This window comes from Diabrotica virgifera, chromosome 3 (genome assembly GCF_917563875.1).
Source record: "Diabrotica virgifera virgifera chromosome 3, PGI_DIABVI_V3a".
NCBI classification, from domain to species: Eukaryota; Metazoa; Arthropoda; class Insecta; order Coleoptera; family Chrysomelidae; genus Diabrotica; species Diabrotica virgifera.
Window position 1 is genome coordinate 44,593,859 of NC_065445.1, and position 15,282 is coordinate 44,609,140.

At 30.6% G+C, this 15,282-nt stretch overlaps 1 protein-coding gene across 2 annotated transcripts in view; it reads right to left on the reverse strand.

Moving 5' to 3' along the window:
• The window catches only part of LOC114342965 (twist-related protein-like), a 63,826-nt gene extending 49,046 nt beyond the window's left edge, over positions 1–14,780 (reverse strand). Inside the window, exons 1-3 of one of the 2 annotated variants that reach the window (XR_007696711.1) lie at positions 14,571–14,780; positions 6,393–6,561; positions 5,687–6,078 (exon numbers count right to left, since the gene is read on the reverse strand). The gene's annotated coding sequence lies outside the window, so the exon portion shown is untranslated. Of the gene's footprint in view, positions 1–5,686; positions 6,079–6,392; positions 6,562–14,570 lie in introns of those variants that run through there. The other variant, XM_028293780.2, reaches the window with a different exon arrangement.
• Between the last annotated feature and the right edge of the window lie 502 nt (positions 14,781–15,282).

The window sequence follows — 15,282 nt, forward strand, 5'->3', positions numbered from 1 at the left end:
TCTACTAAAATTTGAATAAACATTAAGTAAACACGGTGAATGTCGAAGTGACAGCAGCCTACTATTCTAAAACTTTGTAATTAAAAACATTAAGGTAGAGGTGGTCATTTCCAGCATTTATTATGAATCGTATCGCATTTTACATCTTTACTGTTTTCCACTCAATTTATTAAAAAAATTATATATTATGATGTTTATTTTTTTTCTCTGCAGCTATTGGTTTTGGGAAAAAAATTTAAGAATAAAAAAAAGTTTTAAATAAAGCAAGGATTTTAAGTTAAATTTTATTTCATACAACTTCGTCTCGAAAAAAAAGTTTTGATATGAAATAAAGTAAGGGTTGCTAATTTCACCCCCGTATAATGTAACAGGAATATTAAAAAAATACACGTGGTTAGTCCTTTGCGAGTGCACGAAAATTACAGAATTTTAAGTTTCTAGCTTTACTGAAATTTAAAAAAAAAATAAAAACTCAATTTTAGTTACCACCTTTTATGGGTAATATCACCCTTAAGGCTTGGGCTGAGGAAATTTTGTTATAGGAAGAACCCATATTAATTTCATACGAGCAATCACCTCCTGAAGTTTGTCGCATGAATTTAGAAACACCCTGTATAACTGGATTTAAATAAATCTGACAAGCGTCTACCAGAAGTAGTCACTTTATACCTAATTTATATCACTTTATCGTTATCTAGGTAAAAAAATATTGTGGGTACAATATTAATCCGTCGGTAACATCTGAAAAGAGATAGTCACGATCTGAAGTCGGCGGCCCAATGTTATAAAGATTGTTCTTTGGTCAATTAACTCTAGTGCTGCTGTTCTTCTGTGATTTATGTCTCCTTAAGGTGGGATAAATGTTAGCTATTCGACAATTGATTTCGTTATAGATCGTACATTACAAGATAGCCATTTTCCCATAGGATCTGGCTAAAATGGCGAAGACCGGGTAGATAAGTCAGTCTCTATCCGAAAGCCAAACAAAAGGTTAGCGATTTTTTAAAGAAATATTTAAAGCAATCAAAAATAAGAAATTACATTAAAAAATACAGTCGAACCCGCTTATTAGAATAGCCTTCGTGCTAAGCAAAAATATTCCTATAACCGGGATATTCTAATAACCGGTCAGTGGTGGCTAGCAGAAATAAATGTACCGAATACACGTCATAATAGTACAACACACTTTGTACATGTATATAGTATGTATGTACATGTAATGTACATATATCCATACGTTATATACATATATTATGTATATGGTTTTATTTCTTTTATGTCAATAATACAGTAGATGCCTAGTGTAACTATTACTTATTTTATTAAAACAACAAACTACATTATCTGTGCTTGCACACCTACACAAATAAGTATGAAATATATGCAATATGTAGATAGGTATACATATTTTTTTTATTAATACATACAACAGACTTACTTTTTTTCTGGAAAAATAATCGGTAATCTGAGACTATTTTTTTTTACGTAAGATATTAGTCACTTGTTGCTCTAAAATATAATAAATAAAAAATTGACATTGGTTTTACCCTACAGAAAACTTCTTATAATACATATTACAAGCGGTTATGACTTCTAGCTGTTTCTAAAAATCTAAGCAGACAACGACGTGGGTGGTGGGTGAGCAATAAGAATATTTACACAAAGGAAAAAGGCAGTGGCGTAACAAACTTCGTCGGGCCCCCCCGCAGAATTGGAAATGGGGCCCCCTTTAAAAAATTACTAAATGCTACTGACTATGTAACAAAAACTTATATGTGTTATAGCTATAGCCCAGTAAATGAACGTAAAATACGGCGATACCGTGTAATTTTCAGTGTCACCACCGAAGTGGTCAAGTCAATACTTTTTGAGTTATTTGCAAGTGAAAATACTTATTGTTCAACAAAAAACCACGTTTTCAGACGTTTTTTCGCAAATAACTCAAAAAGTAAGTATTTGGTCGAAAAAAATATTCTTATCAAAAATATAGCTTATAAAAAAATGAAAAAAATGAAGTGTATCAACCCAGTAAAATCAAAGTTGTAGCTCATGAAAAATTGATCTTATTCGTCAAATTCCAGTTCGAATATTTCAACATGAAATAACCAAAAAATGAAGTAATTTCAGGGAAAACTCAATAAAACTTTTTTTGTTATTACATAATTTTTTTTATATGGCCTGTGAGTTTCACCGGTTCAAAGTGCTTATTTTTGAAAGGGTTCTAGTTGAAATGTCTTGAACAGTCCCTAATCACGAGTGTATACAAATTTTGAACAGACAGATTTTAACCAATTTTTGTCCTACAGAAAACCAAAATATTTATAAAAGCAAAACCTACATTTCTTTACTCTTTGAGATTTTTCGTATCATTATTACTTTTTAAGTTATTTTGAAAAAAGGACATTTTCGCAAAATAAAATAAAATAAATAAAATTTTTTTTACTATAAAACCAAATTTTTTCAAAAATAAGAACTTTGAACCAGTCAAACTTACAGATCATATAAACAATAGATACATATATAAAGTAAATGGTAAAGCACTAACGATTAATTTTATTTGGGGTGCTAAATAGAGGAAGATTTTCACGATTTTTTTTACCAAACAAAGGGCTAACTTTATTTTGAGCGTAACTCGCTTAGTTTTGATGCTAGAAACTTTTATTTATAAAAAATAAAAATAAAGCTTTTTTTAAACATTAAAAAAGTTTTAATAAGTTTTCCTTGAAAAGTGCTTCATTTTTTGGTTATTTCACGTTGAAATATTCGATTTGGAATTTACTGTGTCGATAGACTTTATGAATACACCATTTTTTTTTGTTTTTTAAGTTACAAATTTCTAAAAATATTTTTTGATAATTTTTCGATAAGTACCTAATATTTAATTCGATAAAATACTTATTTTTTGAGTTATTTGCGAAAAACCGCCTGAAAACGTGGTTTTTCTTTGTTGACAAACAAACAGTTTCACTCGCAAATAACTCGAAAAGTATTGACTTGGATAAAGAAACACTATAGAACAAAAGTTTCTTACAATTTTCTCCATTCCGGACTTATTTTAAATGTATGTTTTTTACCCCCGAGTAAAAGCAACCAACGGCATAAATCGAACTTTGAAGTGGAGGGTACCTAGAAACTAAATCCAAATTGTCAAGCAACTCAGTCGTGACGCTGATAATTACATTCCAAAACGGTAATTTACTGGGCTATTATTGTATTTAGGCACTGTTTATGACAACTTATTCATCTTTATCGGTGTAGAATAAAATTAAACAAAAATTTAAAAATGAGTATATTATTACATAGTATTATTTTATATAATATTTTATATAAGTTTCTTCATGCACTACTATCAGCGAATATATCTACAATTTTATTAATACATATCTGATGGGCAACTTTATTTTCAATACTACACTGCTTAAAAAACGTTGCCTATGTGTGCGTAAAATAATATAACAATAACACATTTTTTCATATAAGTAGTAGACGACAAGATGAGGCCCCTGACATATTGGGCCCCCCCCGCAAGCTTCATGCTGCGGGGGCCTCTGTTACGCCTCTGGAAAAGGGCACCTACTTTATGATCGGTAAATGTTTGGCGGAACGTAGAATTTGTACCCAAAATAAAGTAAGTAATAAAATATATTATCGACAGGTCCTATAAACCAGAAAACATATAAATTTGTGGGAAATTGTACATAAAAAGTTTTTGGTAACATAAAATAATTCGATAAAGCGATATTCTTTTACTAAAACGTATTCCTATAAGCGGTTAAATTTATTAAGGAGTAAATGGAAATGTTTCGGGACCTCACAATTCTATTCCTTAAACCGGGTTATTCCTATAAGCGGTACTCTGATAAGCGGGTTCGATTGTATATACAGTGATGAACGCGCTAATAACCGGCAAAATAACGCAATAGATGGAAAACACATTGCGAAACAAAAAGAGATGAATTTAGTCGAGGCGGAAAAGATCGCTATAAACGTAAAAATTAACATTACATTACATAGTTTTTCACCTTTAGACGTACCAGAGGAGTATTACAACTGTCACTGTGACAGTAGAATTTTATAAAATACGTCTAAAGGTGGGAAACTATGTACCTACTGTAATGTTGTTGTTGTTTATTTGGGTTTATATGACTGCGGACACTAAATCCATTCGCCAATTTTACTATTTTTTATTTTATTAGTCATTTTTTCGTATCTTATCCTAAAACTAATACTAATATTAATCTCTAATAAACAATTCTACTTATAATAATTATTTTTGTATTTTTTAATACTTTTTTATAATATATTTTTTATTTTTTTTCTAAATGATGTTTTCAGAGTTCCACAGAAAAAACTGCAACATTCTTCTTTAGCCCTCTACTTAATTCCAAAGCTTTTTACTATGGACTGTCTAAGTTCGTCATTCATTTTATTCTACATATTTTTTTATTATATTTTTTATTATATATTTCTTTTCTATTATTTTTTATATTTTTTTCTTTTTTTTTTATTTTTTTTAATTTTTTTTTATTGTTTTTATTTATTTTTTTTCTTTTCTTTTTTCTTTTAACCCTCCGTTGACCAACCTTTTTTTGTTACACGGATGACCAAGGGGGGGGGGGAATGACCCCAGGATAAAATGTCAAAAATGACAATTAACAAAAAAATGAAGTTTTTTTTTAATTTATTTTTTTTTATTTTTATGGCATGGACTTTATGTCATTCAGCCAGTCACAAATGAGTATTAGTGTCATGTGTAGTGTGTTTGTTGAGTAAGTGTCTTGTTACTTTGCAAAGTCGACGTCATTAGCGTAAAACTACTTGGAATTACACATAATAGACGGTATTTTACTAAACATCAACTTCAGAATATATTTTTTATTCGTAAAATATAGGGAATTTTTTTTATTTCAAAATATAAGGATATCTAGAATGATATTAAAGTCAAATAAAAAAATAATGAGTTAAAAATTGAAAATAATTTTGAATCTATTAAAGAAAAACATACTCTGGGGTCAAAATTTCTTCCGCTTGGTCATCCGAAGGTTAATATATAACAATATACAAGAAATACTTACTCTATATTTTACAATTACAATTTAAGTTTAATATCTAAAATATGTATATACAATAGTCAGTGTACCAACTCATTTACTGTAATGTTAATTTTTAATGTTGTTCTGAAGCTATTTTCTTGTGGCATTTTTACAATTTTAACTATTTAGAATGGGAAATAAGCCACAATATTATTAAAAAATGATTTTTTATTAACGTTTCGACGCCCAAATCGGGTGCCGTTGTCAAAATACAAAATACTATTCAATAGTATTTTGTATTTTGACAACGGCACCCGATTTGGGCGTCGAAACTTTAATAAAAAATCATTTTTTAATAATATTGTGGCTTATTTCCCATTCTAAATAGTTAAAAATGTTAATTTTTACTTTTATAAAGATAATTTCCATCTCCACTAGTTTCATCTCTATTTGTTTCGCAATGTATTATGTTTTCCATCTTTTGCGTTATTTTTCCGGTTATTAGCACGCTCATAACTGTATTATAAAGATTCAAAAATTAACCAATTTATGATTTATTTAAATCGTCTTAATACTTTAAAAAGGGTAAGGTAAACCATGTAGTTGGCTGCACACCTTCGATAAGACAACACAGAATGAAGTAAACACGTCTGTTTTATGTAGGTATATGAATTTATTAAAAAATCTTTAGAATTTATCCACAAGGTAGTGAAAAATTACAATACACAAAACGTTTTCGGTCAAAACTGACCATCATCAGTGTGAACGTCCAGTGTACAAGTATTTGCCACTAGCCACTTCATTAGGTGTAAAAACCTCTAAATTACATTATTGATAGATTTAACATTGTAAAGTAATCGACGTTAGACTATAACTCTCGCTTAGGCGAGAGATATAGTCTGGTTTAATAAACAAATTCTTAAACATGTACACTTCCCGTCATATAAAACTGGTACACTTTTTTTTCCCAACGTAAACCTGTATTCAGACTGGATACAATGGTTCGTGAATCACTTCGTTGTTGCCATCACAGATTGCACTGAATCTAAATAAAAAAAAAAACATAAACATTCAAAATTGTATAAAGTTTTTAGATAGGTAGGTATTATGTTTACCATTAACAACAAAAAACCATATCTAATAAACTTAATAACCAGAGAGGGTTGAGATAATGCCCAAAATGTTTGAAGGATCTTTAAACAACTTACTTACTACAGTTTTGTGCTACACTTTACGAGAAACCTCTCGATTTGAAATTAAATATAATAATTTAAAATAGATTTATTATCTATCATTATGTTTGAATTGAAATATTTTCATAAATTATAATAAAACACGAATCAATGTATGGGTACTTACTTGAGATGATGAAAATTACAAAATTAACAGGAGAATCTTTTAGGATGCATGCGACTAATTGATAATGCTCGATATTGTTTTAGTTTTAATACTAAAAACTTGCGATCTGTCGCACAGCCCTGCTTTTAGCTGGTTTGATCTAATATTCTCGTTCAACTGGCAGCGTTGCCTAGAAATTAGAATGACACATTTGACAAGATCAACTTACACAACTTGAAAAATACGATTTTCGGTTATAAGAGTTGTAGGTACCAGTTTTTTATGACGCGAAGTATCTTAATATTGATCTGAAGCTATTTATTTGTGGCATTTTTGTAATTAACTATTCTAGTTGGGAAATAAGCCACAATTTAACTTGAAAAAAATTATTTTATCAACGTTTTGACGTCCGCGTCCACTTCGGACGTCGTTGTCAAAATACAAAATATTAATAAATTAAACAAAAATGTTGTTGCTTAGTAAAAAATTCTTCTAACAATTTATTTTAATCTGACTCATTTATTTCGGAAATTCAGACATATTATATTATACATTTTAAAGTAGAAACCTTAAAATAATATTGCCAATATTTATGAGTTGCATTCCTGGGACGACTTTATTGTAAGATAGTCCATTCGATTACATGAAATCATTTTAAACTCAAGAATATCCGTCAAAAAAAATCATAGCATGTGATCTGTCTTTAAAAAGACAACCACATGCAACGATGACAGTAAAATTGTCGCGTTAGTGATTCCGACGAAATCGATAATCACGACGAAAAACCAGAAAAAACCTCGTGATACTATTCCGATATTGTAAGTATTTGGTTTTACATTTAGTTTACTCTCAAAACTAAGACCAAATTCTGAAAAAGACTAAGTCTGATTGGAGTACGAAGAGAACCATTTCCATTGGAACTTTATCGCGCTGAGCAGATGGGACGTGAATTATAAATTGTAAAATTCCCTCACCTTCTTTAGTCTCAGCATCCGTTATGGCTTGCAAATTTTAAAAGCCTCGGAGGTGTAACCAGAGAAGGTTCCCATTTTTTTCAGTCTGGTGGGATGTAGAATAATATTTTCAATCTTATTTGGTATGCTATTAGATTGAAAACTTAGTCTTTGGCTAGCAGTTGCCGCTAGGGCTCCCTGCCATTTCGTAAGAGGTCGTGTTTGGTGCCATTCGATAGATTTTTTTAAAATATTGAGTAAGTGTATTTTTCAGTTTTTCGATCTGATATTCATTTAGCGAAATATTGCGGGATTCGTATTTAAAACATTAAATTTACCCCCCACCGCTCTAAGTGGAAAGTCGTGTTTGGAATCATTCGATAGATTTTTGAAAAACATTGAGCACGTATTTCTTAGTTTTTCGGTCTGTCATTCATTTCGCGAAATGTTCGCTTTTTTCTTGTGCCAAATCGTCGGATTTTTAAAATATATACTGTTTTGCATATTATACTTAACTTACCTTATCTTAATCTGACGATTTCGAGTTTTTCTAAAGATAGTTTTTTTTCGGCCCCCCTTAGCGAACTCCCCTGCATTAAGAGCCAATATGGTAGAGGTACATTTTCAGGGTACAAGGTTTCTCCCCATCTGACGTGCTCGAGTAACTTCAAAAATCCCTGTTTGGCTTCCCCTACCATTAGAATTTTAGGGTTTCACCCAATGTTGGGTATTTTGGTTCTTAACAAATCCTCAAAATTTGTGACCGATCCATTAAATAGTTTAAAATTTATTCTATTTTTTGTTTATCCCAGAGAGCTTATTTTTGCAATCACATACTAAGAGAAAATAATGAGCATAGGGCAATTCTGAGTATGCCAAATGAAAGTAGAAGAGTGATAGTATCAACATAAGTAGGTACACTTTAATAAATAAATTATTTTTATTAAATAAATATTTATTGAAGATAATTTATTTATTAAAGTATACCTTAACTTTTTCTATGATTAATAATGATAGTATTATTAAAAACATGGATTTTTGGAAAAAATTATTTTTTCAAAAATTGTTTAAACAAATTAGACTGTTCATTAATTAATAAATGTCTAGAAAATTAGATATTTGAAATTTACAGAAAAATTACATATGAATTAAAAAAGAAAGATCAAAATCTATTCAGTAGATCCCGAGATATAGTAGTTTAAAGTTGCCTATTTTAGTTTTTGAAATGCATTTGTCAGCTCCCAGCTCCCCCTTCACCACGACTAGTCACCAATATTGAACTGCATTTTTAAAAATTCGTATAAAATACCAGCTTTTCGAATATGTAAAATGATTTTTTCTACGGCCGTGCTAAAAGAGCCACTTTCACGCACGCATTTCGTTTCCGAAAGTTGTACTTTCCAGCAAGGCGTGCGTGAAAGTAAATTTTCCCGCACGGCGTGCGGGAAAGTAAAATACCTTGTAATATGGCATTATAATACATTAGAATACATGCAAAAAACTAATATTTCGATATTATTTACTAATTTATTTCAAATTTATCGTATTGTGTTTATTTTTTAATGAAATTACCGCCATTATTTCATTCATAGGAAATTCTGACCAATAGAAAGCTACAGAAATCTGAATTAAATCGATAATTTTTGATAATCTCCCGTCGTTAAGTATATTACGTCAGATGCCCTTCGTTGCTACGAAAAAATACATTCAGTGACATTAATGACAAATGTTTTAAAAATTATAAAAGTGATGACTTTCAACCGTCAAATACATATTTATAACAACTGTGTGTTTAATTGCACTAATTGGTACTTACATATATAAATTACAATAAAATTTTGGTTTTGAACAGTTTTATTCATGAAATAATCGCAACAAATTGCACTCGAACTCTAAAATTAATATAGAATTTTTGCCCTCGTGGCACTTTGATATAATTTCACTCGCCTTCGTCTCGTGAAATTAAAACTGCCAAAGTGACACTCGGGAAAAATTCAATAATTTTAGAGCTCTTGTGCAATTACTACTGATTATTTCATTCATAGGAGATTCTGACCAATAGAAAGCTACAGACATGCAAATTAAGGTGATAATTTTTGATAATCTCCCGTCGTTAAGTATATTACGTCAGATGCCCTTCGTTGCTACGAAAAAATACATTCAGTGACATTAATGACAAATGTTTTAAAAATTATAAAAGTGATGACTTTCAACCGTCAAATACATATTTATAACAACTGTGTGTTTAATTTCACTAATTGGTACTTACATATATAAATTACAATAAAATTTTGGTTTTGAACAGTTTTATTCATGAAATAATCGCAACAAATTGCTCTCGAACTCTAAAATTAATATAGAATTTTTGCCCTCGTGACACTTTGACATAATTTCACTCGCCTTCGGCTCGTGAAATTAAAACTGCCAAAGTGACACTCGGGAAAAATTCAATAATTTTAGAGCTCTTGTGCAATTACTACTGATAATTCGATGAAATAAAATTAGTTTGACATAATATTTAAAAGTCAGATCAGTAGACAATTACAATGGTTTTGAATCGTCGTCATGGAAACCAATATCGTCGTCGTGGTAACCCATTACATTGAAAGTTTGGTTTTGACAACCTTGTCAAAGAATTCATTTGTGTATTTTCACTTCTAAATAAAAATTGATATGACTCTATTTTTTGTGGCTTTTTACCAAACGTATGGCCCTAGAAAAAATATTGTTCCTAACTCACGCGGAAAGTGTCTTCCCCGCACTCGACTGCTTGCCCGAACTACGCTATCGCGTCGTTCGGGGCAACGGCAGTCTCGTGCGTGAAAGTATCACTTTCTGAACTAGTTAGGAAAATAACTATTTTCTGCGGAGAATATTTTTAAAGTTATCCTTGGGTACCCCCCGTTAAGATAGGCAAAATGCCCTCACTCCTAGAAATCAATTTTATTAATTTTTTTACGTTCTATGCAACTAAAAAATGAGATAACGCGGATTTTTAGCTCGCCACCCCCGTACCCCTCCCCCCACAGCCAAAAACGTAGATTTTTAGATTTAATTTTTTTTAGTCGGGTTCCAATTGATTTAAAAATTTCAAAAAATTCACACGTGTAGCTGAGACTTTTACAAAATACGTACATTTTTATGGACCCATAGGTGGAGTGTACATAACCTCAAATTTTTTTTTTAACTTTTTAAAACCTATAACTTTTTTTTGGAGGGGGCTGCACGTCCAATTTTTTTTGCATTTTGTGTATTTTATCAAAAGCTGTCTCTATGATTTTTTTAATATGTTTCCGTCAGGTGCGCCATCTTCAAAAATCAAGAAAACTGTTTTTTAGGGGGTTTTTGGGGATTTTCTCGATTTTATAGACTGCAACATAGATCAACTCGAGGTTTTGTTAATAGATTATGTATAATTTAAAATAACTGAGTATAGTAGAATATTCCAAAATTGGGCGAAACACTTTTAAACCCCCCAAAAACCATGTTTATTTAAAGTTTTGTAAGGATTTTTGCGGGTCTAATTATATTTTTTGTTGTCGATACAGCCTGAATATTTTTTTTTATTTTTTTTACGTTCTATATGATTTTAAAAAATTAGGACTCACCGCAATTTTAGCCCACTTCCCCTATTCCCCCTCCCCCATAGCCAAAAATGTAAATTTTTCGAATTTATTTTTTTTTTAAGTTGGTTTGCAATTAAATGACTGTTATTCTGAAGCTATTTCTTTGTGGCATTTTTGTAATTAACTATTCTAAATGGTAATTTTTTAGTTAAATTGTGGCTTATTTCCCATTTAGAATAGTTAATAATTATTAAATTTTTAATTACAAAAAATTTCACACGCACAGCTGAGGCTTTTACAGAACATCTCTTTTTATGGACCCGAAGGTTGAGTGTACATATTATAACGTTTTTTTTTAATAGGTACGTATATTTTTTTGGTGATGGATGTATGTCTATTTTTTTTGTGTTTTGTGTATTTTATCAAAAACTATATTTCTGACTTTTTTCAGATTTTTCCGTAAGGTACGCCCTCTTCAAAAATCCACAAAACTGGTTTGTTCGGTGGTTTTTAGGGATTTTCTCCTGTTATAGACTTCAAAATAGATTAACTCAAGGTTTTTTATAGGTTATGTAGGTATAATTTGAAATAACTGAGTTTTTAGGGATATTTTATATAATTTTTTATTGAATAAACTTAAAAACAACCTGCTAGTTTTCACAATCATAAACTTGTCAGGATGACACTTTCCACAATTAAAATTACGTTTCACAATTAAAACTTCCCCTGTTTCCATACCTACATCAAAGTTTGTCCGACTAGACACCGTTAAACTGTTCACATATTTTCAGCTTGCAATCAACTTTTTTTGGTAAGCAGGATCCTGGCCTAATATTTTTTGAGATCAATACAGCCTGACTATTTTTTCATTTTTTTACGTTTGATGTGTTTAAAAAAATAAGCTTTAGCCCAATTTTAGCCCTCCTCCCTCTCAACCTGCCCAATAAATCATTTTTTCGTTTTAATTTTTTTTCTCAGTATATCTGTTGCTCAGTTTGTCCTCAAGTAAACTACATTTAACAAAATAATTTCAAATTTTTGCAATATTTTTATATAAAGTAAAGATGTCACTATGATATCTTTTGAGTAGGATACAAAAAACAAAAATAAAACAGAATAATCAATTTAACAAAAATACATTATTTTAATATATCCTACTTCTTGTCGTTTTGTGAATCAAAACATTTTGTTCTTTGTTCATTAGTTTGTATTTAGTAAGTACCCTAATATTACCTTCCATTATACATATTCTAATTATTCAAACATGTGCTTGTACCATCTACATGACCTATATCTCTGGTCTGCCTATTATAATGTCATTTTGCTTCACGTTTACTGCCACGTAAAACACCATAAAAAGAATAAGGAAAGTATTACCAAAAAATATATAGCTCCGTATATACTCGTAGAGTATTCGGAGAGTATATTCGTTGGTATTACACTTTACAGTTCTTAAGTCTTCATCGCTGTCTTCGTCTATTACAGGTATAACATCTGTATTGTCAAAGAGTATTGTAAGATATTCTGCTGGCTTGATGATTTTTGTAAAATATCTTCCATGCGATAATTATTATATTATGGCAGCTACATAGGCTACATGCGAACAACAGCCTATGGTTATGTTGCCGTTTGCGCAACTCGCATCTACAACAGTATCTATCGTTTAATGTTTTCCAAACCATCTTCGTTTGGCTCATAATGCAAATAGTCCATGCTGCATGCTTGTCCCCATTAGGTAAATTATTCCGATTCATTTTTTTGCACAAACTTATTCAACAACAGGTCCTTATAACAAATCCGCATGGTGCCAGGCAGTACCGCGGTCGGAAAATTGTTAAACAATTTTTTAACGAATTCAAAAAATCAATTTGTTCACTAAGGGCAAATTTGTTTTAGATTCTCTGGATCTACCTGAGCAAAAAAGGTATCTTGTGATTTTTCTATAAAATTTACTGTTGTTAAGTTACATGCAATTTAACATTTGAAAAACGCGGAAATGGCCATTGTTAAGGCTTAATAACTGGATTAAAAATTATTATTATGAAAGTCATAAAGTGACCAACTCAAAGTTTAAAGCCCCCCCCTGCAAGAGTCTGAAGAAATTTTTGTCATTATTTCATTACTATTATTTTTAATAATTAAAAATGAGCGCTAAGCAAGTATTGAACCGACCGTCCGAAAGAGATGTACAATTCATTGGACGTTTTAAAAAATATACCGATTGGAAGTCAAAAATACGTTTTAAAAAAATAAAAAAGGAATTTTAAGGTTATATGTATTGTACACTCAACCTACGGGTCTATAAAAAATAGATATATTTTGTAGAAGCCTCATAAAATTTTTAAATTAATTGCAACTTAACTAAAAAAAAACAGAAAAATTGACGTTTTCGTGGGGCAGGGGAGGGGGTGGTGGACTAAAAATGCGATTAGTCTTATTTTTTAATCACATATAAGGTAAAAAATAAAAAAATATATTCAGGCTGTATCGACCACAAAAAATATAATTAGACCCGCAAAAATCCTTACAAAACTTTAAAAAAACATGGTTTTTGGGGGGTTTAAAAGTGTTTCGCCCAATTTTTTAATATCCTAATATACTCAGTTATTTTAAATTGTACAAAATCTATTATCAAAACCTTGAGTTGATCTATGTTGCAGTCTATAAAATGGAGAAAATCCCCAAAAACCCCTAAAAAAACAGTTTTCTTGATTTTTCAAGATGGCGCACCTGACGGAAAAATATGAAAAAAATTCCTGCAGCCCCCTCCAAAAAAAAAGTTATAGGTTTCAAAATGTTAAAAAAAAAATTTGAGGTTATGTACACTCAACCTATGAGTCCATAAAAAATGTACGTGTTTTGTAAAAGCCTCAGCTACACGTGTGAATTTTTTGAAATTTTTAAATCAATTGCAACCCGACTAAAAAAAAAATTAATCTGAAAATCTACGTTTTTGGCTGTGGGGGGAGGGGTAAGGGGGGTGGCGAGCTAAAAATCCGCATTATCTCATTTTTTAGTTGCATAGAACGTAAAAAAATTAATAAAATTGAATTCTGGGAGTGAGGGCATTTTGCCTATCTTAACGGGGGGTACCCTTTAAACTACAAAATTTCAAAAATTTGGCATTTGGATTTTTGACTACATTATATCATTTTTTTGTATTTTTTAGTACATTTTTATAGTATCACTTTTCTACTTTCATTTGGCAGACGCAAAATTGCCCTATCTTCATTATTTTCTGTCTTATGTTATTGTAAAATAAAGGTCTCTGAGAAAAACAAATAGAATAATTTTAAACTAATGAATGGATCGGTCTCAAATTTTGAGGGTTTTTTAAGCACCCCAATACCCAACTTTGAGTGAAACATTAAAGTTCTGAGGCAGTTTAGTAAAAGTTATTAACAAATTAAGATTTTAGCTTATTTTGCAGTTTGCGTAGCAGCAAATTAACTTTTTAAATTTCAAAAATCTGCATTTTCAAGGGTTTTCAATGTTCTAAAAAATTTAATTTTGTAATTTTATGTCAACTATTTAGCTTTTGAATGGGGTGCAAAAAATCAAAAAATCGCGATTTTTTGCACTAAATTGTTAATAAATAAAAAACGGACGTGAACTCTAGGCTAGAAACGGTAGGTGTTCTTCCTATAGGTCTACAATAACTAAAAAAGTAGTCAGCTTACTTGGATATTTGAGTGTCCCGAACATGGTCTATTTCTAGCTTATTTCCCTGGAGTACTATTGGAGTACTATTGGAGTACTGTCAAAAACTGGTGCTTGGAATATTAGCCAGTGCGTTGGCCATAAAAGTACATTGGGCAGGAATAAACACTTCCGCTTTATCAAACTGTAATTTATAATGGCTTTTACAGTGCCGATCATTATCGTATCAATTCTAATCGAACATCGAATATCTTATCTTTACTAATAATAGTATCAGTTGAGCATGGTTCACGCAGAATTGAAAAGTGGCTTGTTATGTGGACGTTGATTTAATGCTTTATATGTGTAACGTGTAACAATAAGTTTGAACCAATTCGTGATTTTCTATACAATTATGTAGAAGAACATGGGAATTTTTCACATTAAAAACATCGGTTTTATAATATACATTATAAACATCTATATTACAAGTAGTGTAGGAAACAGAGGTTGAACCTTGCAAAATGGACACAAGTCCGGTTTTATTTTTGTTTCGTTATATCAAGTGGTGCTTATTAGAAGACTAACTTTTTCTGAAAAAATTTCGCCCCGGAACCCCCCTTTTCACCCCTTTAAAGGGTGTAATTTGTGGTTTTTGAGGAACGTAGCCCTTCCCGTACCTTTTACAAAACTTTTTTTTATAGAAATATGAAGAGGACTATATTTTCTACGATTTATTTCCCCACAGCATAT